This window comes from Helianthus annuus, chromosome 17, assembly GCF_002127325.2.
Source record: "Helianthus annuus cultivar XRQ/B chromosome 17, HanXRQr2.0-SUNRISE, whole genome shotgun sequence".
NCBI lineage: Eukaryota > Viridiplantae > Streptophyta > Magnoliopsida > Asterales > Asteraceae > Helianthus > Helianthus annuus.
This window is the reverse complement of record NC_035449.2, coordinates 148444783-148467473: the sequence shown is the minus strand read 5'-3', so window position 1 is coordinate 148467473 and position 22691 is coordinate 148444783. Positions and strand designations below refer to the sequence as shown.

Below are 22691 nucleotides of genomic sequence, written 5' to 3'. Positions count from 1 at the left end.
GTCTTTTTCAGATTGTTAATATTTATAGATGAAAGTGATAGTTCCATATTAACAAAAAAAATCTCTTCATTTAAGACGATATCTATTGCAGTGAATATGACAGTCTACTAAGCCCTTTGTGTGAGTAAGCATTCAATAGGTGGGCGGCTACTTTCATAGCTCCTAATGATATTGGTGCTTACGTGTTTCTGTTAAACTCCTTATGACCGAATGACGTTGCATGCTCAAAAAAATGATTTTTCTTTTGAGAAAAGACATTTGTGACGATTGAGTTCTTTGGATTTAACTTTTTCTTCATGTATGTCATCAATGTTTCCCCCTTTTTTTAAAAAAAATAAAAATAACAAAAATTGAATTAAAGAAAGCTATAAATTTATACAAATGGAATATGTATGAAGATATGGACTTTTGATGATATCATTATGTACATTTAAACAAAAGTTCCTGATGAATTTCAGAATTTCTGATAAAAATTTCATCAGATTTTCTGATATATTATCAGAATTTCTGATAAATCATCACATTTTATTGATGATTTATTAAACCTTCTGATTTTTCATCAGATAGATGAATTTCTCCATCAGAATTTTGTTTAATTGTCCTTTTATTCTCAGTATCTTGGTGATCATCAATTTGGTTTTCATTTTGTGTTGCTTTTATTTCTGAAACATTTTCATCTCTTAAGTTAACCATGCCAAGTTTGCTGATCAAAAAGTTATGTCTCTTTTCATCATGAGGTTTTATAAATATATCAGCAATTTGGTTTTCAGTTGGAACAAAATACATTTCAATGTTACATTTCTCCACATGATCTTTTATGAAGTGATATCTGACATCTATGTGTTTGGTTCTTGAGTGATGAACTGGATTCTCTGTTATTGCAATTGCACTCTTTGAATCACACAAAATTGGTATTTTTGTCAGATTTACTCCATAATCCTTCAGTTGAGTTTGCATCCACAACACTTGTGAACAGCAGCTTGCTGCTGCAACATATTCTGACTCTGCTGTTGATGTGGCAACACAGTTTTGCTTCTTGCTTGCCCAACATACCAATTTTTCCCCCAAGATTTGACAAGCACCAGATGTGCTTTTTCTGTCAATCTTACACCCTGCATAATCTGCATCTGTGTATGCAATTAATTCAAGGTTTGTATCCATTGGATACCAAAGACCAAGTTCTGAAGTGCCCTTTAGATATTTGAAAACCCTTTTTACAGCTTTTAAGTGGGATTCTTTAGGATCACATTGATATCTGGCCAGAAAGCATGTAGCAAACATAATGTCTGGTCTACTTGCAGTTAAATATAGAAATGACCCTATCATCCCCCTATAGGTTTTAATATCTACACTTATTCCATCTTTATCGGAATCTAATTTGTTCCCTGTTGCTATGGGAGTTTTTGAAACATAGCAGTTTTCAAGTGAATATTTTTGTAGAATTGTTTTAACATACTTTGATTAACTCAAAAATATTCCATCAATTCTTTGTTTGACTTGTAACCTTAAGAAAAAGGTTAATTCACCCATCATGCTCATTTCAAAGTGGCTGGTCATTAACTTTTGAAACTTTTTGCAAAATTTTTCATTTGTTGATCCAAATATAATGTCATCAACATATATCTGAACCAACAAGGTTTGACCTTTGTGTGTTTTGAGAAAAAGTGTGGTGTCAATAGTACCTTTGGTAAATCCAGAATTGATTAAGAAGTTTGATAAAGTTTCATACAAGGCTTTGTTTAATCTATAAACATGATTTTGAAATTTTGGATCAACAAAGCCTTCTGGTTGTTGCACATAAACTTCTTCTTCAATTTTACCATTTAGGAAAGCTGATTTTACATCCATTTGATAAACTTTGAAATCCTTGGATGCAGCATAAGCAAGAAAAATTCTTACAGCTTCTAATCTAGCTACTGGTGCAAAAGTTTCATCATAATCAATACCTTCTTGTTGACAGTAACCTTTGACCACTAACCTTGCTTTGTTCCTTGTGATTATGCCATTTTCATCAGATTTATTCCTGTATACCCATTTTGAGCCTATGACAGATTTGTCTTTAGGCCTAGGTACCAGATCCCATACCTTGCTCTTTTCGAATTGATCCAGCTCTTCCTACATAGCTTATCCAATCTGGGTCATTCAGAGCTTCTTTGGCAGATGTTGGTTCTATTGTGCTTAAGAACCCAGCATATGCACATTCATGTGCAGTTGTAGATCTTGTTCTCACACCATCAGCTGGATTGCCAATGATATCAGAATGAACATGCCCTTTGATCCATCTTAACCTGTTTTGAACAACTGTTGGTTCTGATGGATTTGAAGTTTCCCCCTGTTCAGTTACCTCTGTTTGATGTAAAGCACCAGAATTTTGATTTTCTGTTGTGCTATTTACTTGTTCTTCAGGGTTAGTACATGATATTTCTGATGATTAAATGTACAAGATTTATCATGTTCTAGAAAATCTTCTGATATCATTTCAAAGAGATGCTCATAATTTTCTTGTTTGTCAGAAAAGTTTATTTCTTTCATGTATTCATCAGAAACTTCAGTTTCTGATGAGTCATCAAATGAGACATATAAACTTTCTCTGATTGTCCTTGTGTTAAGAATAAAAATTCTATAAGCTTTTGAGGACAAAGAATATCCAAGAAAAATACCTTTTTCTGCTTTTCTGTCAAATTTTTCAAGGCTTTCAAAATCATTGAAGACAAAACATCTACAACCAAATGTGTGTAAAAGTTTTACACTTGGAATTCTATCATTTATAATGTTATAGGGTGTTTTGTTTAGCCTTTTGTTGATAAGAGTTCTGTTTTGAGTAAAACATGCATTTGCAATTGCTTCTGCCCAAAAGTGAGAGGGCATTTTGGCATATGCAAGCATTGTTCTGGCAGCTTCTACTAAGGTTCTATTTTTTCTTTCAACAACCCCATTTTGTTGAGGGGTTCTGGGAGCTGAAAAATCATGAGAGATTCCTTTGTTTACAAGAAAGCTTTCAATTTTTGAATTTTTGAATTCTGTCCCATTGTCTGATCTGATCCTTCTTACTGTAAGTTTTAACAGATTTTCAATTTTCTTGATAAAATTAATGATCAAATCAGGTGTTTCACTTTTCTTTCTCAAAAATTAAACCCATGTATATCTGGAAAAATCATCAACTATTACTACTATATATTTCTTTCCAGAAAAACTTTCTATTCCTATGGGTCCACACAAATCCATGTGTAAAAGTTCCAAATTTTGTGTAATTGAAGATTCAGAAATTGACTTGTGAGAGCTTCTTTTTGATTTTCCTATCTCACAAGCATCACAAATTTTATCCTTTTTAGAGGATATGAAAGGTAACCCTTTTACCAGACCTTTACTTGCTAATTTGCTTAGGTTTTTGAAATTTAAGTGAGCCAGTCTTTTATGCCACAACCAACTACTTCCTTTGTTGATTTTTGAAAATAAACATAGTTTAGGATGTTCATTTTCTTCTTTAAAGTCAAAGTAGTATATTGATTGTCTTATCCTTTTCCCACTCAAATATATTTTATTATCATCCATACCTATTAGCAAGCATTTTTCTGGTAAGAATGTTACCTGAAAACCTTTGTCACAGAATTGACCACAACTCAGCAAATTGTACTTTAAGCCCTCAACAAAGGCTACTCTTTCAATGGTCAAACATCCATATCTGATACATCCATATCCCATTATCCTTCCTTTCACTCCATTTCCAAAGTTCACCATTTTACCCAGCTTTGAGACAAAGTTGCTGAGTAAGCTCCTATCTCTAGTCATGTGCTTGGAGCTTCCTGAGTCGCAGTACCAGATCTGCTGCACATGATGGTCCTGAAATGAAATGATTAGAGGGTTTTAGGTACCCAGGCACGCTTGGGTACACTTTCTGATGATATTCTGGTTCTATTATTTCTTCTAAATGACTTTTCATCAGAATTTCTGTTAAATGCTAAGCCATTAAGAGAATTTTTCTTTTTCTTTTGGAGATGGTGTTGAACAAGCTTCAGTATTTCAACACACATACGGGAATCGTCAGAAATTTCTGATTTTCCTTCTTGTGATGGAATGAAGGGATAATTTTGAAAACATGAGTGAACTGCTTCTGGAGTTTTTACAAACTCTTGATTGTATTCACTTCTTTTTGGTTCAAAATTTGGCTTATCAAAGGAGTATTCAGAACATGTTGATTTGCAAGTTTCAGAATCAGATTCTGATAAGAATTTATCAGAAATCTGTTGAGTTGCTTTTACAAAGACAGTGGGTTTGTTATTATTTGTTCTCACATAACCCAAACCTTTTCCTTTGTTCTTTGGAGTGGACTCTATGAAATTTATAAATTCTTTTGCTTATTGAAAACCTCTTACATTAATTTCTTTATCATTGATTTTCTTGTAAAGATCTCTTCTTTCATTCTCATAGAACTCAATTTTAGCTCTTTGATCTAAACTTTGTTCTATAAGTAATTGGTTTTCAAGAATGATTTTATTCAAGGTCCTCTGCAACTCATCAGATTTTTTACCATCTGATTGATGTTTAACTTGCAAGTTTAAAAAATCTGACATGAGCTCATTTAGTTTTTGTTCAAGATCAAGATTGTCTAAACTTACCTGTTGTCCTAAAGTCTCTGGTATGTCATCAGAAAGTGCCATGAGACAGAAGTTGGCCATTTCTTCTTCTTCTCCTTCATCAGAAAGCCATGTAACTGTTCCAGCAATTAAGCTGACTTGATGTTGTTGCTTCTTAGCTTCCTCAAGCTTCTTTTCATAGTAAGCAACATCTTTCAGCTTCTTGGTCTTACACTCAGATGCATAATGACCTTTTTGCTTGCACTTGTAACACACCACCTCAGCCTTTCCTTTATCCTTAGATCTAACTTCTTCTTTAGATCTATCATCCATCCTCCTTCTATCACTCCTTTGGTACCTCTGGCCTCCTCCTCTCAACCTCTGCTCAAATGTTTTGGTGAGCAATGCTATTGCATCAGCAAAAGCTGAAAAATCTGATGATGAATCAGAAGTTTCAAAACCCTGGCTGTTTGATGGTTGTGGATCATTGGAAGTTGTTTGTCTTTGTGAGTTTGAGATAAGAGCTAAAGATCCCCCTCTTTGAATGGTTTCTTCAAATATTTCTTCCTCTCTGGGGATCAAGATGCTATATAAGTCATGAAGACTCATGTTTCCTAGTTCTAAGGTTGAGGACAAAGTCATTGTGAGACTTCTCCATTCTCTAGGCAAAGCATCAAGAAATTTTATGTTTCTTTCATCATTTGATTTAGTTATTCCAAATTTCTTTAGCTCGTTTAAAAGTTTTGTGAACCTTTGATATGTGTCATTTAACTTTTCATTAGGTAAACTTTTAAACCTTTCATAGGATGAGACATTTGTTCTCTTGTTTCTTTTCATCCTCTCTCCTCCTTCACCAAGATTTTCCAACTGACCCATATTTCCTTGGCTGATGCACGAGCATCAACTTGTGAAAATATGTCATTGGGGATGGCCATTATTAAGAGTGATTTTGCTCTTTCATCCCCTGCTACCAGTTCCTTGTCTTCCTCACTCCAAAGTATTTCACTTTTGGGAGCTCGGGAGGCAGGGATAGAAGGTAGTTGGTCAGTTGCTGGAATTGCTGGTATTTCAGTCATTGGTATATGTTGTAACACCCCGGAAATATAAAACTTTATATTAGAATTATAAAGTTTAAATAAACGAGAATTAATTAACTAGGAATTTATAACCTAGTTAACTACAAGTCTAAAAATAACTTACAATGGGGTTAAAACAACAAAACGTTATGTTAAATAAATTGAGGGGCCAATATTGTCAAAAACTTGAACTTGAATTACTAATATAGTAAAACAAAACCAAACACCCCATACTTGGAGGTGTCTGGTCGATCAACAAGCAGAGGGCGACAAGGGTTCTTGTCACGTCCCCCGACCCACCCTGGACGGAATCGGGAGCCGTGAGCAGCCCAGTGGTACCGGTGATTATTTTGAAAAATATTGCAGCGGAAATTTCAACAGGACCGTGAGTTAGGAAAAATATCAGAGTTTAAAAACACCGGATTTTATTTATTAAATAGATGGAATAATTTCATATTTTAAAAAGGTATCTTTTAATAAAAACAATAGTTCTTAAATTTGATTTATAGTAAAATAAGCCACTTCTTGAAGTCCTTCAGTGCCGGATCCAATCCTTACTCCATTCTACTGTAATTACCTGAAACGCGTTTTTAAAAAGGTTTTGTCAGCGGGAAATACTGAGTGAGTTCATTCAGGTTTTATGCAACAACATATTTGTTATAATTCACAGTATTAAGAGCGATTACAATGTTTCTATCAACCAATTATCAAGAATGGGTATTTGTCACTCGACCGGATCTGTGACTGTGGTCATACCACTATTGGGTCCCGTTGCCCCAATAGTGACGGTTTACTCACACAGAGTATAATCACTCACATAGAGTGATACTCACTCACATAGAGTGATAAAATTGTAATGTGCACAATACCCCACATACCAGCTGTAATTTGGTGATTACAAAGACTTAATCCCTGTAATTATAACCTTGAAAATAACTTGAGGTATTGTAATACTTACTCACAAACGGTGAGAAAACAATTTAAAAAGAAGAATGACTCACATTATAAGCATGCAGTATTGAATTAACAAGCTTCATGACTCAGATTCTTCTGGGAACTAGCATCTACTTTGATTGTAAGTGTAGAGGTGAAGTTTTAACTTATTGGTAAGACTAATAACCTAATTTAGGAAATGATGCACACGAAACTAGGTAAATAACTAATACAGCATTTACGACAATTCACGAGATTTAACCCTCACAACGATTAACAAAGTGCAATACTTAACAATTCAGTGGATTCACAACGAATGACAGAGTATAGCCCGAGTTCGGACAGCACTCAAACATTCAAGTCGAAATCACGATGAATAACAAAATATCAACTCAATTTGAGCAGCACTCAAACAATCGTTGGATAGTTACAATTGATCGGACGTTGAATCGTAATAGCGATCGAGTTAATACCCTGTATCGTAGCAGCACCCCACTATACTAATTAGTGTTTTGGAGATTGTTTTGGCTATATCTCGACGTACCAATTGAATTTGATCGTCGAACGAACGCCAGAAATCAAGTCCCGATGCCTGCTATTTATACACGAAAATTGTCATGCTTACGGACCGTAAGCCTAATTCCTTACGGTCCGTAAGGGACACATTTTCACTATAGGGTGGCCACGTGTGGGTGTAGGCTTGCTGAGTCAATGAAATATTAAAATTCAATTTTGACAACAGACTTTAGAAGATAAATATTGATTAGGGTTTATCCCCCTTGAGTTTTAGGGGTCCTGATCCTGATTCTGTTTGTTCTGAATTTTGTAGGGTTTGTGCAGAATCACTTGGGTGTCTTAACTAGGGTTTCCTATTGAGTAAATAAAATAATAAGCATGACCTTTGATGAAAATTGTTTACAAAACAGAAATAATAAATAATAGTTTTGGTTAAATCACAAAAAGAGAATAAAATAGTGAAAAAAAAAGAGGGGGGACCCACTGTGTAACTTTAGGGTTCAACTAGAAATACTCCTGGTATAAATTTTGGGTATACTTTTGGGCTATTAAAATATATAATGCACTCGTGTTAAGTATAGTACCCCTAATTCAACCTTGTCCCGAAGTTCCGAGATAGAATCCCAACGAACTTAGTCGGGCAGAGCCCTGACATAAGTTATGAGGCTCAGATCAATCGGAAAGGGTAGCGGTGATCGGGAGTTACAATACTTAAAACGAGGCATGGCTTTTATAGTGTAAATAATAAATAAATAAAAGGATAAGAATATTATGTAGAGTGAGATCGAGACCTTAAGAATAGAAAGGAAAAGGATGTGCAAATTTTTGGAAAGGTGATCTGCTATATATACTAGAGTGGTTAACTTGGTGTCCACGCAAATATATGTCTGACCTTTTAAAATTGAGCCACCTCATTATCCTATAGTTCCTTTCATTTTATTTGACATACACGTAGTAATATGTATTCCAGATATGCATGTTTTCAATTTTATATTACTTAGCTTTTTCTTTTCTTTTAAGTTATTATAATTTTGTTATTTTATATATTATTTTATCCTTTCTCGATCCTATGTATATGAATCTCATTTCAAATGTTAATTTTTATTATTAACGTATATATATATATATATATATATATATATATATATATATATATTATTAATTTAACTACTTTATTTATTTGGCGTTTATAATTTATAAACTATGACGTTTTATAAAATAATAAATATGTCTTTAGAACGAGTATATTTTTGTCTACATTTGGGTCTAAGTTTCATTAAAAATAGAGTAGGTTCAAAATACAATGTATTTTATAATTTATTATACGGTCACTAGACCCGTTTAGGTACTTCATGTTTCTTACAGTCAACCTACCCGTAAGTTACCTGTCTAATAGTATAAATTTTTATAGACTTTTATTTTATTAGAAAAGGTACTCATACACAAGCCAATTAATTAATATAATATTTCAACCAACTTTATAAAATAGTGTTTAAAACTATTTGGGTTGAATATTTATATTTAAAAATAAACTAGTTACTAGTTGCTAGTGGTTAATAAATTTAACCAAACCTATAATTTACATGATAAAATAGGAATGTTACAGTTCTCCACCCAAACCCTAGTTCACAAGAAAAATCACAAATTGAAGGCCTAAATCAACTAGAAATCGAAATCTGAGCATAGAATCGTGATCACCTCGTCAAAGGGGTCATAAGGTATGTCAAATTAGGTCGTTTTGATTCAACCTAAATTTCTTGCATATGATTGAAATTGAATGTTGAGCTTAATTATGTGCTATAAACATGAAATTAGAAGTGATATGTGGTTTAGGGACAAACCCTAGTCGATTTCTTGACAAAATCTTGCATGATACTAGTATGGATCAAAATCACTATAGTGGGTGGTTAATAAGTTAGTAGAGTTTGATAAACACTAGGATTAAGACTCTTGTTCTAGTGTAAATTGAAATTTATGAAGTAATCCCTAAAATCATTGATGTTAAAATACTTGTATATTGTCTAATTGAAGTTAATTTGGATGATAATTGCAAGTCGTGAACTTGGTTTACGTTTTGTAGAAATTTGACCCGCTAGGTGTTTGATAAAACGCCTAAATTAGGGTTAAAATGTTAAAGGTTGGGTAAAACGCAGATTTGAATATGTTAAGAAAATGATGCGTTAAAGCTTAAGAAAGAGTTCTAAACTTGTTATGAATTGAACTCTTTAGGCAAGGAATCCGGAACGTCTAGCGGACACGCAAGAGGGGATACACGTGGAAAAGGAGTGCTTTAAAGGTACGTAATCTATAGTCTCGCTAAATTTCATTTATGGTAAGCTTCATGTTGTTATGTCGAGATTCGTAAACAAGGAAACACTCACTATGTCACAGAAGTGACAAAGTGAATTAAACAAGTAAAACGGGTCAAAAGCATGAGCCCTTATAGAGGGATGATAGTTCGGAACATTCACTTGTTGAATGATTCCGGAAAGCATGGTTAAAATCGTGAAAATAAGCATGACGATTATAGCACAAGCGACCCTCGGGAGGGAAGCAAATGCTCATACTTGATAATTGTAGAAGCATGATAATAGCCCTAAACTTTAGGGGTGGTATAATGCAACCTTTGTTAATGGGTTGGGTAAACGAAACAAGGAAATCAGGGACAAGTCGTTGGCATCTCGGTTTCCGTGATGTGAAATTTACATGGTTAGATCCGTGATTTTACTACGGACTCATAGGAAAAAGAATTGGTAAAAACGGACTACCGAGCAATAAGTTATGACCTTTTAAAGCTGGAAAATAGTGAATTTCCGAAGCTGGGTAAAAATGCAGGTTTTAAACCTGCACCTGCTGGAAAGGGTTCCCCCGCGCCACGCGGAAGAATCCTTTTAGACCCCCGCGATACGCGGGAACCGTCGCGACACGCGGAAGGTTCCAGGAATTCCCCCGCGACACGCGGCAGAATCAAAGCAGGAAAATTATTATTTTTTTTATATATTTTCATATTGGAACTTGATTCCATACATGCTAATGTTGTCAAAACTAATATTTTGGATGGTTTTGACCTTAGGTACGGCTCGTTGTCATGGATGATGATCAAGCAAAGGGATTTAAGAACCGAACACATATTTTGAATGCTTCCGCAATGATCTATGCTAGCTAGACTTGGATGTTGTTGTTGAAACTTTGTTAAATGTCATGTTCTTAAACAATTTAGTACTTTATGTTAATAACTAACTTAACTTTGTAAAAACCAAAAAGGAAATATGTTTTGATGTAAAAAAATGTATATTTCCATGATGAAATAGTAAGAATTACTTCAAGTGTTACAGTTTGGTAATCAGAGCTTCAGGTTACTAACAAGGTGTGTTCGGTTCAAGCTTGATCAAGCATCCGGTAAGAGTTAATAGTTTAAATAGATTTAGAAAACATAGAAATAAATCATGAATAAATTATGCATGTAAAGAGTGTGTAAGCTCACTCAAACACAAGAAATGCATGAAACAAGAACGATTGAATCAAGTTGAGAACTTGATTGAATCAAAACAAGTAAAGCATGTATTATAAATGGAATGTTTAACTATCTACGTAAACATTTCAGTAATAAAGATGGCGGACGGAGGTGATGATGATGCGGTGTAACACCCCGAAAATGGGTTTGGTAATCAGACTCCGTTAATACTAAAAGATGGGTAAAATACCGTTAGTGGTAAAAGTAAACCCGGTGAATATTAGGAATTTAATGGATAAACCTAATATTAAATCAAAATTGAATAAATGCTTGAGAAAATAAAGTTATGAAAGGCCCGAGTTAACGGGACTTAAAATATAACGGGTTATAACTTCCCGAACCTATTAAGTTAACTAGGGATAATTAACCTAGTTACTAGTATGAGGCTAAGTGATAAATGGTAAGTTGTAGCTTCAAATGATCAAAACAAAACATGGGGGACTAAGGTTGCCTAGTGAAGAAACTTGTTTTAATTAAATCAAATAATAAAACACAACACACACTAAGAGTGTGTGTGTGTGTGTGTGTGTGTGTGCGTACGACCAGGAGGGGCTCCAAGGAGCCAAACCCTAACTTGATCAATTACATCAAATTGAGGATGGATTCTAACCTCAAATCATTGCATGAACACAAATTCGTGATCACCTAAGCTAGGAGATCACAAGGTATGTCAAATTTTGTAGTTTGGTGATGTTTTGAATTCATGGTGAACACCAAAAATCGAAATTTCTGTGATGAATATTGTATATATGATTGATATTGGGTTGAATCTATGACTAGAAACAAACCCTAGATGCAAACTTGTAGAATTGTGCCACAAACTAGTGATTAGCCAATTACCCAAGTATGAGCCAAGTGTGTTTTGTATATTATGATGAACACTTGAATCAGAGTGTTAAATTGATGAATAATTGATGTTATGATACTAGTACTAGGTGTAATTCATGAACACTAAACATGGAGGGTTGATTTTGATGTAAATCTTGGTGAAAATAACTAGTTATGAACTAGTTAGTAAATATGTAAAACTATGCACTTTAGGTGTTTGATAAAATGCCAAGGAGAAAGCCAAATGTTGAAATTTAGAACGAAACGCTTATTTGAATAATATGGCTAGTTAAATGAAATACGAAACAAGAAGAGTTCTAATCATCATGTTGATTTAGACTTATTGTTGTAAACCATGTGATTGAAAGTAGTTAACCTTGATAAACTAAGTTAACTAATCATGAAGTCGAATAATAGCTTCGACATAAAAAATAAGTGAGGTGGAATAGTCGTGATTGTTAATGACTAACTTAACCGCCTTGTAAATGATGACAATAGTTTGACGCTTGACAAGCTCGGTGGGAGCTTGTGGATGAAGCGGGTCAAACGGATCAAGAACGGAAGGAAAAGCATGGCATGGATGCGAGGTAAGTATATCTTACACTAGTCATAAATTTAGAATATTCTTTCGTCGTATTAGTTACGAAAAAGACAAACATTTAATTGAGATATGGTGTTCCGACGTGTAGTCGTACGGAACAAAATAATCAAATATGATAAGGAAACACGATGATGGCTAAGAATGATTTAAATCTGAAATTCGAACATGTTATGACGAATGAAACATGAACTTTTAATGGTTAACATATAAGGTGGATCATAATAATCATTAAGGGCGAAATGATAACTTGACAATCTGAAAATGGTAATTGGTCATTTAGACCGAACGGGTCAAAAGGGGAAAGTATCACCCTTTGACAATATTGACTAATGGGTTGTCAAGTTGTGTGATTTCAGAAAGTAAATAGCAAATGGATGTTTACATCGCTATCACTTAGCAACCATTAAAGCAAGGTATTGAGACGGGTCAATATATTGACCCGAGCCAGGTATGTATAATGATACAACTTATCATGTAGAAATTGGAATTCTATAATAGTTATACTAGGTCAAAATAAGATGTTCGGTCATCTTTTAAGTAAGGCAAATAAATTAAGTTATGTTTAAGGTGTTTTAGAAACATCTTGATTTCTAAACAAAATATAGTTAAAAGGTCGGAATTTGGGATCAAACATGTACTAATAGTCCTTCGTCGTAAAAGAAGGACTAAAATTGACTAAAACGCCCTTGTAAGCGAAATTGAGCAAACAATCCATAAAGGTTGTTTGGAAATAAGCGATAAGATGAAATAAATTCTTTGAATAAGTACGAAAAGCAAAAGATGTAAAATATTGGTCAAATGTCTCTGTAAAGAGTCTTTGCCGTAAAATAGTGATTCGAAGTGTAAAATTTGGAATGAATAAATCACCACATTGAATCCACCACAATTATAGTTGTGGTGGAAGGTCATTTGATAAGAAATATGGACATATGTATTTAGAAACGAGTGAAAGAGATTGGTGCTTAAAATATGCTTAAATACCCTTAACGGGTCAAAATGAGCATATGGGTAAGAATGGGTTTAAGAAGGTATATAAACCTATAATTTGAAACCTATTATGTTAAACATTATTGAACTTGATAGGTTTATGAGAAATAAGGCTCAAACAAACTTGTTTGTTGAGAACAATCGAACGGGTCAAAATTTGGTAAAAAGGTAATAAGCCGAAGACTTAAAAGTCTGAAATTTTATTATACCGGATGTTGGATTTTAACTCCATAAGGTGGAGAGTTAAATTACAATCACGCAGGAAGAAACGGTAGGTCAAACTGTCAAGCTGTTTGAAAGATACGAAAGATTTCGTGTCAAAAACGAAAAATTGGAAAGGTTGGATGCAGGGGCCACCGTAACTTACGGTGCCACCGTAAGTTACGGTGGAGTTGATATAGTTACGGTAGAATACCCCTGAGTTACGGTGGAATATTTGACATTCAGGGGCTACCGTAAATTACGGTACCCACCGTAATTTACGGTGGACCCTGTAATAAAAATATATTTTTAATTAGTTTCGCTTCGTGGACTCATTTGGACACGTTTAAAACCAGTACGACTAAAGCATTTCATGTTTATGAAATGTAGGTACCTTTGGGACGCCGGAAGACGATCAAGCTCAGCAAAGAACCGAACACGATATAGATACACGCTTCCGCACATTGCCACGTTGTAAATTTTAAACAACGAACTCAATTACGTTATATTGGATAACTTATGATTTGTAAAAGTTTTAATAAACCCGCATTTTGTACAGTATGTGTGGTCTTAACTACACATCTAATTGTGGTATTTTCATGTAAAATTGTAATTTAGTAACTAGGGTGTTACAAGTTGGTAATCAGAGCTCATGGTTAAAGAGTAAGGTGTGTTCGGTTCGAGGCTTGATCGCAAATCCGGTAAGTACATGTATGTTAATAGCTTAGCATGCTAAAGTGTTGTAAACAACACATAGGGCTATTGTGTGATACACGTTACCCCAATTAAAATGATTAATATGGTTGACGAAAATACGCGCGTTGACGCGTATAGTAAAAAAAAGCCTTGTATTATAATACGGGCGATTATTGAAGTTGAAATTACTAACTCTTGTGAATGTTTTAATTGAAGGACACTCGCGTCTGAAGATGACGAGAGTTGAACAAATTGTGGGTATGATGATGGAACGGTCCGAGATATGACAAGAAGAGCATACTCATCAAAGACCTAAATCGCGTAACAATCGCAAATAAGTAATGGCAAGAAAGCCCGTTAGGGCAAGCATTTACCAGGAGCACGTTTAAATTATTACATGAATAGAAATATGCAACAAATACGTATTAACTGATAGTTGCATATGTAGATTGAAAACTTGGAAAAACCTGAATAGAATGCCTATCCAGGATATTGTTTCCAAGAGAAATAAATAGAGGTGTTACTTACATGGGGTGTGATGTGAAAGTTATAAAAGGGTCATGTATGTCATGTGTTGATCGCCTACTCTGGCCAAGTAGGTAGTGAACACAGGATACCGTGAACTTTTTATGATGGACACGCTTACACCCGATGTAGTAAGGACGGGTGAGTGGGACAAATTAAAAGTACCCAAATGAATCAGATAAGCAAAACATTCGATCATAATGTAAACGCACAGCCGAGTGACATAAGCGTATTATATTAGGATAATGAGCCCGAGAGAAGGGACAAAGAAACATGTAAAATGATGTAGACATGAATAGGGAGGGGGTGTACATACACTCGAACCCTGAAAATGCAAACATGTAAAATGATGTAGACATGAATAGAGAGGGGGTGTACTTACACTCGAACCCTGAAAATGCAAGCATGTAAAATGATGTAGACATGAATAAGGAGGGCGTGTACTTACACACGAACCCGGAAAATGCGAATATGTCTCTAAATGGGTCGTTTTTTGTAAAACGCCAAACTCGAGGACAAAGTCGGAATATAAAGATGAAGCGAGATCTTAATGCATACTGGGAGGGTTGCAATAATAACGACTTCGGTAGAACACCCGGTTGATGGGTAGGAATTAAACACATGCGCAAACCGAGAAACGGGAACTCGGATGGAAAGTTAAAAGACTCGGGTTTTAGGGTCATAACTAAAAGATGACAAGATAATGTAAATAGAGTTGTGAATAAATTATGTTCAACTATTTTAAAGTTGAACGGGTCGAATATAATATCATGCCGGACGGCATGAGTAAACACAAGCGGGACAATAGTAACATTAAAAGCAAAAGAATAATGAGCCCGGCGATGGGACATAATCAAATACGAATGTATGTAAACTGGATTATGGTGAGTATAAGATAAACCGACGCATAAATGATGTGAGAAGTCATAAAGTCGGAAAATGTGTCCGAAAAGAAACGAATGTAGCCTTAGACTACGGTCAAGGTCAAAGATAATGTCAAGACAAAAATAAATGATGTTAAACAAAAACATGGTGCCTTGACACCAAACATGAAATTTTAAGAATGTCATGAACAAGGAATGATCTACGGGATCAATATAACCTTTGGGGTTATAAACAATGGAAAGATCTATGAGGATAAAACGACCCACGGGTCATGATTAGAAAGAAAGAAATCACAAGGACTTTCTCCCTAAAAAGATGAAAGTCTAATCAAAATAGCCCATAAGGCTAAGTGATAAAACCTACGGGTTAATTAGACAAAGCGAGAGGATCAGTTGAAAATCCTCGCACAGAATAAAGACTGTAAAAGAATAAATATTGGACTGTCAATATCCCGGTATGGATAATTGACAAAGGATAAAGAGAAGACGCTAAACTAAAACTTTGGTTTGGGTAAGAAATAACATTTTTACAAATATGAATTCTGATAGACGTATAAATAGTAAACATGAAAGATATAAGTCTTGATACTGACAGGTGCAAGACGATATATTCGAAAAGTGATATTTTCAGAAATAAAAAGTTGATATAAAATTTGGCATGACGTGACGTGATCACGGACAAGAAGTATAATGTGAAGTAGAATCACATTAGAACCGAGCGATGAAAATTGCTAAGTTAATTAAACTGGTAGAAATAACGAGATTACGTTATTTCAAGTCGCATTATATCGTGTGAGATACGTAGATGATTAGTAACCAAAAAGATATTATCATACTTTTCTGGTAATACTAACAAATGGTTAAGGTATGAATAACACTCGAAGGATTATTGAGACCAAATGCATTAGGTATAAATCTAAGGCACTACATGGGAAAGGTTTCGAGGACGAAACCTCTTTAAGGGGGGTAGACTTGTAACACCCCGAAAATGGGTTTGGTAATCAGACTCCGTTAATACTAAAAGATGGGTAAAATACCGTTAGTGGTAAAAGTAAACCCGATGAATATTAGGAATTTAATGGATAAACCTAATATTAAATCAAAAGTGAATAAATGCTTGAGAAAATAAAGTTATGAAAGGCCCGAGTTAACGAGACTTAAAATATAACGGGTTATAACTTCCCGAACCTATTAAGTTAACTAGGGATAATTAACCTAGTTACTAGTATGAGGCTAAGTGATAAATGGTAAGTTGTAGCTTCAAATGATCAAAACAAAACATGGGGGACTAAGGTTGCCTAGTAAAGAAACTTGTTTTAATTAAATCAAATAATAAAACACAACACACACTAAGAGTGTGTGTGTGTGTGTGTGTGTGTGTGCGTACGACTAGGAGGGGCTCCAAGGAGCCAAACCCTAACTTGATCAATTACATCAAATTGAGGATGGATTCTAGCCTCAAATCATTGCATGAACACAAATTCGTGATCACCTAAGCTAGGAGATCACAAGGTATGTCAAATTTTGTAATTTGGTGATGTTTTGAATTCATGGTGAACACCAAAAATCGAAATTTCTGTGATGAATATTGTATATATGATTGATATTGGGTTGAATCTATGACTAGAAACAAACCCTATATGCAAACTTGTAGAATTGTGCCACAAACTAGTGATTAGCCAATTACCCAAGTATGAGCCAAGTGTGTTTTGTATATTATGATGAACACTTGAATCAGAGTGTTAAATTGATGAATAATTGATGTTATGATACTAGTACTAGGTGTAATTCATGAACACTAGACATGGAGGGTTGATTTTGATGTAAATCTTGGTGAAAATAACTAGTTATGAACTAGTTAGTAAATATGTAAAACTATGCACTTTAGGTGTTTGATAAAATGCCAAGGAGAAAGCCAAATGTTGAAATTTAGAACGAAACGCTTATTTGAATAATATGGCTAGTTAAATGAAGTACGAAACAAGAAGAGTTCTAATCATCATGTTGATTAAGACTTAATGTTGTAAACCATGTGATTGAAAGTAGTTAACCTTGATAAACTAAGTTAACTAATCATGAAGTCGAATAATAGCTTCGACATAGAAACTAAGTGAGGTGGAATAGTCGTGATTGTTAATGACTAACTTAACCGCCTTGTAAATGATGACAATAGTTTGACGCTTGACAAGCTCGGTGGGAGCTTGTGGATGAAGCGGGTCAAACGGATCAAGAACGGAAGGAAAAGCATGGCATGGATGCGAGGTAAGTATATCTTACACTAGTCATAAATTTAGAATATTCTTTCATCGTATTAGTTACGAAAAAGACAAACATTTAATTGAGATATGGTGTTCCGACGTGTAATCGTACGGAACAAAATAATCAAATATGATAAGGAAACACGATGATGGCTAAGAATGATTTAAATCTGAAATTCGAACATGTTATGACGAATGAAACATGAACTTTTAATGGTTAACATATAAGGTGGATCATAATAATCATTAAGGGCGAAATGATAACTTGACAATCTGAAAATGGTAATTGGTCATTTAGACCGAACGGGTCAAAAGGGGAAAGTATCACCCTTTGACAATATTGACTAATGGGTTGTCAAGTTGTGTGATTTCAGAAAGTAAATAGCAAATGGATGTTTACATCGCTATCACTTAGCAACCATTAAAGCAAGGTATTGAGACGGGTCAATATATTGACCCGAGCCAGGTATGTATAATGATACAACTCATCATGTAGAAATTGGAATTCTATAACAGTTATACTAGGTCAAAATAAGATGTTCGGTCATCTTTTAAGTAAGGCAAATAAATTAAGTTATGTTTAAGGTGTTTTAGAAACATCTTGATTTCTAAACAAAATATAGTTAAAAGGTCGGAATTTGGGATCAAACATGTACTAATAGTCCTTCGTCGTAAAAGAAGGACTAAAATTGACTAAAACGCCCTTGTAAGCGAAATTGAGCAAACAATCCATAAAGGTTGTTTGGAAATAAGCGATAAGATGAAATAAATTCTTTGAATAAGTACGAAAAGCAAAAGACGTAAAATATTGGTCAAATGTCTCTGTAAAGAGTCTTTGCCGTAAAATAGTGATTCGAAGTGTAAAATTTGGAATGAGTAAATCACCACATTGAATCCACCACAATTATAGTTGTGGTGGAAGGTCATTTGATAAGAAATATGGACATATGTATTTAGAAACGAGTGAAAGAGATTGGTGCTTAAAATATGCTTAAATACCCTTAACGGGTCAAAATGAGCATATGGGTAAGAATGGGTTTAAGAAGGTATATAAACCTATAATTTGAAACCTATTATGTTAAACATTATTGAACTTGATAGGTTTATGAGAAATAAGGCTCAAACAAACTTGTTTGTTGAGAAAAATCGAACGGGTCAAAATTTGGTAAAAAGGTAATAAGCCGAAGACTTAAAAGTCTGAAATTTTATTATACCGGATGTTGGATTTTAACTCCATAAGGTGGAGAGTTAAATTACAATCACGCAGGAAGAAAAGGTAGGTCAAACTGTCAAGCGGTTTGAAAGATACGAAAGATTTCGTGTCAAAAACGACAAATTGGAAAGGTTGGATGCAGGGGCCACCGTAACTTACGGTGCCACCGTAAGTTACAGTGGAGTTGATATAGTTACGGTAGAATACCCCTGAGTTACGGTGGAATATTTGACATTCAGGGGCTACCGTAAATTACGGTACCCACCGTAATTTACGGTGGACCCTGTAATAAAAATATATTTTTAATTAGTTTCGCTTCGTGGACTCGTTTGGACACGTTTAAAACCAGTACGACTAAAGCATTTCATGTTTATGAAATGTAGGTACCTTTGGGACGCTGGAAGACGATCAAGCTCAGCGAAGAACCGAAAACGATATAGATACACGCTTCCGCACATTGCCACGTTGTAAATTTTAAACAACGAACTCAATTACGTTATGTTGGATAACTTATGATTTGTAAAAGTTTTAATAAACCCGCATTTTGTACAGTATGTGTGGTCTTAACTACACATCTAATTGTGGTATTTTCATGTAAAATTGTAATTTAGTAACTAGGGTGTTACATGCGGTGCCAAGAGTCACCGAACAAATGAGGGTAGTGATTGCCGAAGAGGTTGGAAAGGCGATCGAAAATAGCTTGTCGGGCTTTATTGATAAAATTCAAAACACAGTTTTATCAATAGTTGACGAGAGAATCAAGAAATTAGAAGACGACACTAATTTAGCAAAAGAAAAATCTGGAAGACGAAAGCCTTGTTCGTACAAGGAATTCATGGCATGCAAACCACCGGTATATAATGGGGAAGTGGACCCAATAGTATGCCAACGGTGGCTCAGTGATATCGAGGGAGTATTCGAGAGAACTCATTGTGATGAAAATGACTACGTAGCCTATGGTACGGGTCAATTAAGGGGCCAAGCGAAAGATTGGTGGGATAACAAAAAGAAAGAGATTGGAAGCGAATCGGCTAAGGCCATGACATGGGAGGAGTTTAAGACATCGTTTCTTAAACATCATAGTCCTAAAGCGGTCATTAAAAGAATCAAGGAAGAATTCATGCAACTCAGGCACAAGGGTGAGTCCATAGACAAGATCACGGGAATGTTTATGGATAAGATGAAGTTCTGTGATGATTTGGTGACGAATGAAGAACAGAAGATATATTACTACCACAACATGTTGAGTGCAGAATATAGAGAGTTCATAACCCCTTCAAAATATGAGACCCTTACCGAGATCATTAATGGAGCTTGGGAAAGGGAGATCGAATTGAAAAAGAGCATTGAACGGGGTGAACGGAGGGCGCAAGAGGTAAATCCAAGCCCTACCAAGAAAGCACGAACAAATGAAACCGCGAAGAAATCGGATACGAAAGGTGGGTCGCCAAGTTGTAAAATTTGCGGGAAAGGTCACAAAGGCGAAAGCCGGTTCAAGGACAAGCCTTGTCCCATATGCCGAAAAAGGGGACATATGGCTATATCATGCCCGGAGAAAGTGACTGTCTGTTACAATTGCTACCGACCGGGTCACAAAAGATCGGAATGCCCAGAACTGGTTGGAAAGAAAGATGGGCAAGACTCGAAAAGTGAAGCCCCGAAAGCAAAAGCAAGATCTTTCCAATTGACTGCTGCAGAAGCAAAAGTCGAACCTGACGTGGTCTCAGGTATATTTATTATAAACTCGATTCCCGCACGTGTGTTATTTGATACGGGTGCGAATAAATCCTTCATTTCATATGGATTTATTCGGCATCCTTCATTGGTACTAACAAAATTACCTATGCCTTTAGAAGTAGAGATAGGTAATAACAAGAGCTTTATTGTTTGTGATGTATGTGAAAACTGTAAAATGAGCATTGATGACGAAGAATACACAATAGACTTGATTCCGATGTCGATGGGAGAATTCCAAGTGATCGTGGGGATGGATTGGTTATCCCGATACCACGCGAAGGTGGTTTGTTTCCGAAAGGAAATTAAACTGACGTCTCCTAGCGGAAAGCAAGTTACGATATACGGTGAAAAAGGAGGTAACCCGGTGCTATGCTCAATGCTAGAAGCCCATAAACTTATGAAACATGGATGCAAGGCTTATATGGTATACGCAAGCGAATCGGAAAAAGAACCCCTCAAAATTGGGGATGTGCCGGTGGTACGTGATTATGAAGATGTGTTCCCGGAAGAACTACCGGGAATACCACCAGAACGGGAGGTAGAGTTCGGAATCGAATTGATTCCGGGCGCAAAACCCGTGGCCAGGGCGCCGTATCGACTTGTGCCGTCAGAGTTACAAGAATTGATGTCTCAAATCCAATAATTTCTAGAAAAAGGGTTTATCCGACCGAGTGTATCCCCGTGGGGCGCACCAGTTCTATTCGTGAAAAAGAAGGACGGCAGTATGCGCATGTGTATCGATTACCGAGAGTTAAACAAACTCACGGTGAAGAATCGATACCCACTCCCAAGAATCGATGATTTGTTTGACCAGCTACAAGGAGCAAGTTGGTTCTCCAAAATAGATCTTAGATCGGGTTATCACCAATTGAAAGTCAAGGAGGAAGACGTACCGAAGACGGCATTTCATATGCGGTACGGGCATTATGAGTTCCTTGTAATGCCCTTTGGATTGACTAATGCACCCGCGGCTTTCATGGACCTCATGAACCGGGTTTGCAAACCTATGCTAGATAAGTCGGTAATTGTATTTATCGATGACATTTTAGTATACTCGAAGAATGAAGCTGAACACGTGTGTCATTTGAAAGAAATATTAGAGACACTCAGACGAGAAAAGTTGTATGCAAAATTCTCGAAGTGCGCCTTCTGGTTACGAGAGGTGCAGTTTCTTAGGCACATCATTAGTGCTGATGGAGTACTAGTGGATCCGTCAAAGGTAGAAGTTGTGTCAAAATGGAACCCTCCAAGAAATCCCTCAGAAATCCGAAGCTTTTTAGGGCTCGCGGGATATTATTGAAGATTCATACAGGATTTCTCCAAAATTGCCTTGCCATTGACCAAATTGACTCGCAAGGAGGAAAAGTTCGTATGGGGTGTCGAACAGGAGGAGGCTTTCCAAACGCTCAAAGAAAAGTTAACTCAAGCTCCGGTGCTAACATTACCGGAAGGAGTTGACGATATGGTGGTTTACTCGGATGCGTCGTATTCAGGGCTCGGATGTGTTTTGATGCAACGAGGCAAGGTCATCGCCTATGCCTCGAGGCAATTGAAGATCCATGAAAAGAAATACCCGGCCCACGACTTGGAGTTGGCGGCAGTGGTATTTGCTTTAAAAATCTGGAGGCATTACTTATATGGAGTAAAATGTAAAATCTTTACCGACCATAAAAGTTTGAAATATTTCTTCGACCAGAAGGAATTAAACATGAGACAAAGGAGGTGGTTGGAAACGGTCAAGGATTATGACTGTGAGATACACTACCACCCCGGAAAAGCTAATGTGGTGGTGGATGCGTTGAGCCGAAAGGCGGATTGTGCTCCGATACGAGTGCAATCATTGCAGCTTATTGTGACCTCGGGTTTACTTTAACAAATTCGAGGAGCACAAAATGAAGCAGTAAAGACGGAAAACTGGAGAAAGGAAAGGCTTGTTGGCCAAGTTAAGGATCTCGAAGAAGGTAATCATGGTTTAGAAACACGCTTCAATAGAATTTGGGTCCCTAACACCTGTGGAGTTAAAAAGCTTCTGCTCGATGAAGCTCACAAGTCCCGTTATTCCATTCATCCGGGAGCGACCAAGATGTATAACGACCTAAAACAAAACTATTGGTGGCCCGGAATGAAAAGAGATGTTGCTAAATACGT

The 22691-nt window shown here is 35.8% G+C and overlaps 2 long non-coding RNA genes across 2 annotated transcripts; both read left to right on the top strand.

Moving 5' to 3' along the window:
• Positions 1–11149: 11149 nt before the first annotated feature.
• On the top strand, positions 11150–13677 carry LOC110925543. Its single transcript, XR_002584542.2, has 3 exons — positions 11150–11278; positions 11940–12028; positions 13621–13677. It is a non-coding gene; the product is annotated as an uncharacterized LOC110925543 (long non-coding RNA).
• Positions 13678–16718: 3041 nt separating this feature from the next.
• LOC110923269 lies at positions 16719–19232 on the top strand. Its single transcript, XR_002583917.2, has 3 exons — positions 16719–16847; positions 17509–17597; positions 19190–19232. It is a non-coding gene; the product is annotated as an uncharacterized LOC110923269 (long non-coding RNA).
• Positions 19233–22691: the final 3459 nt, after the last annotated feature.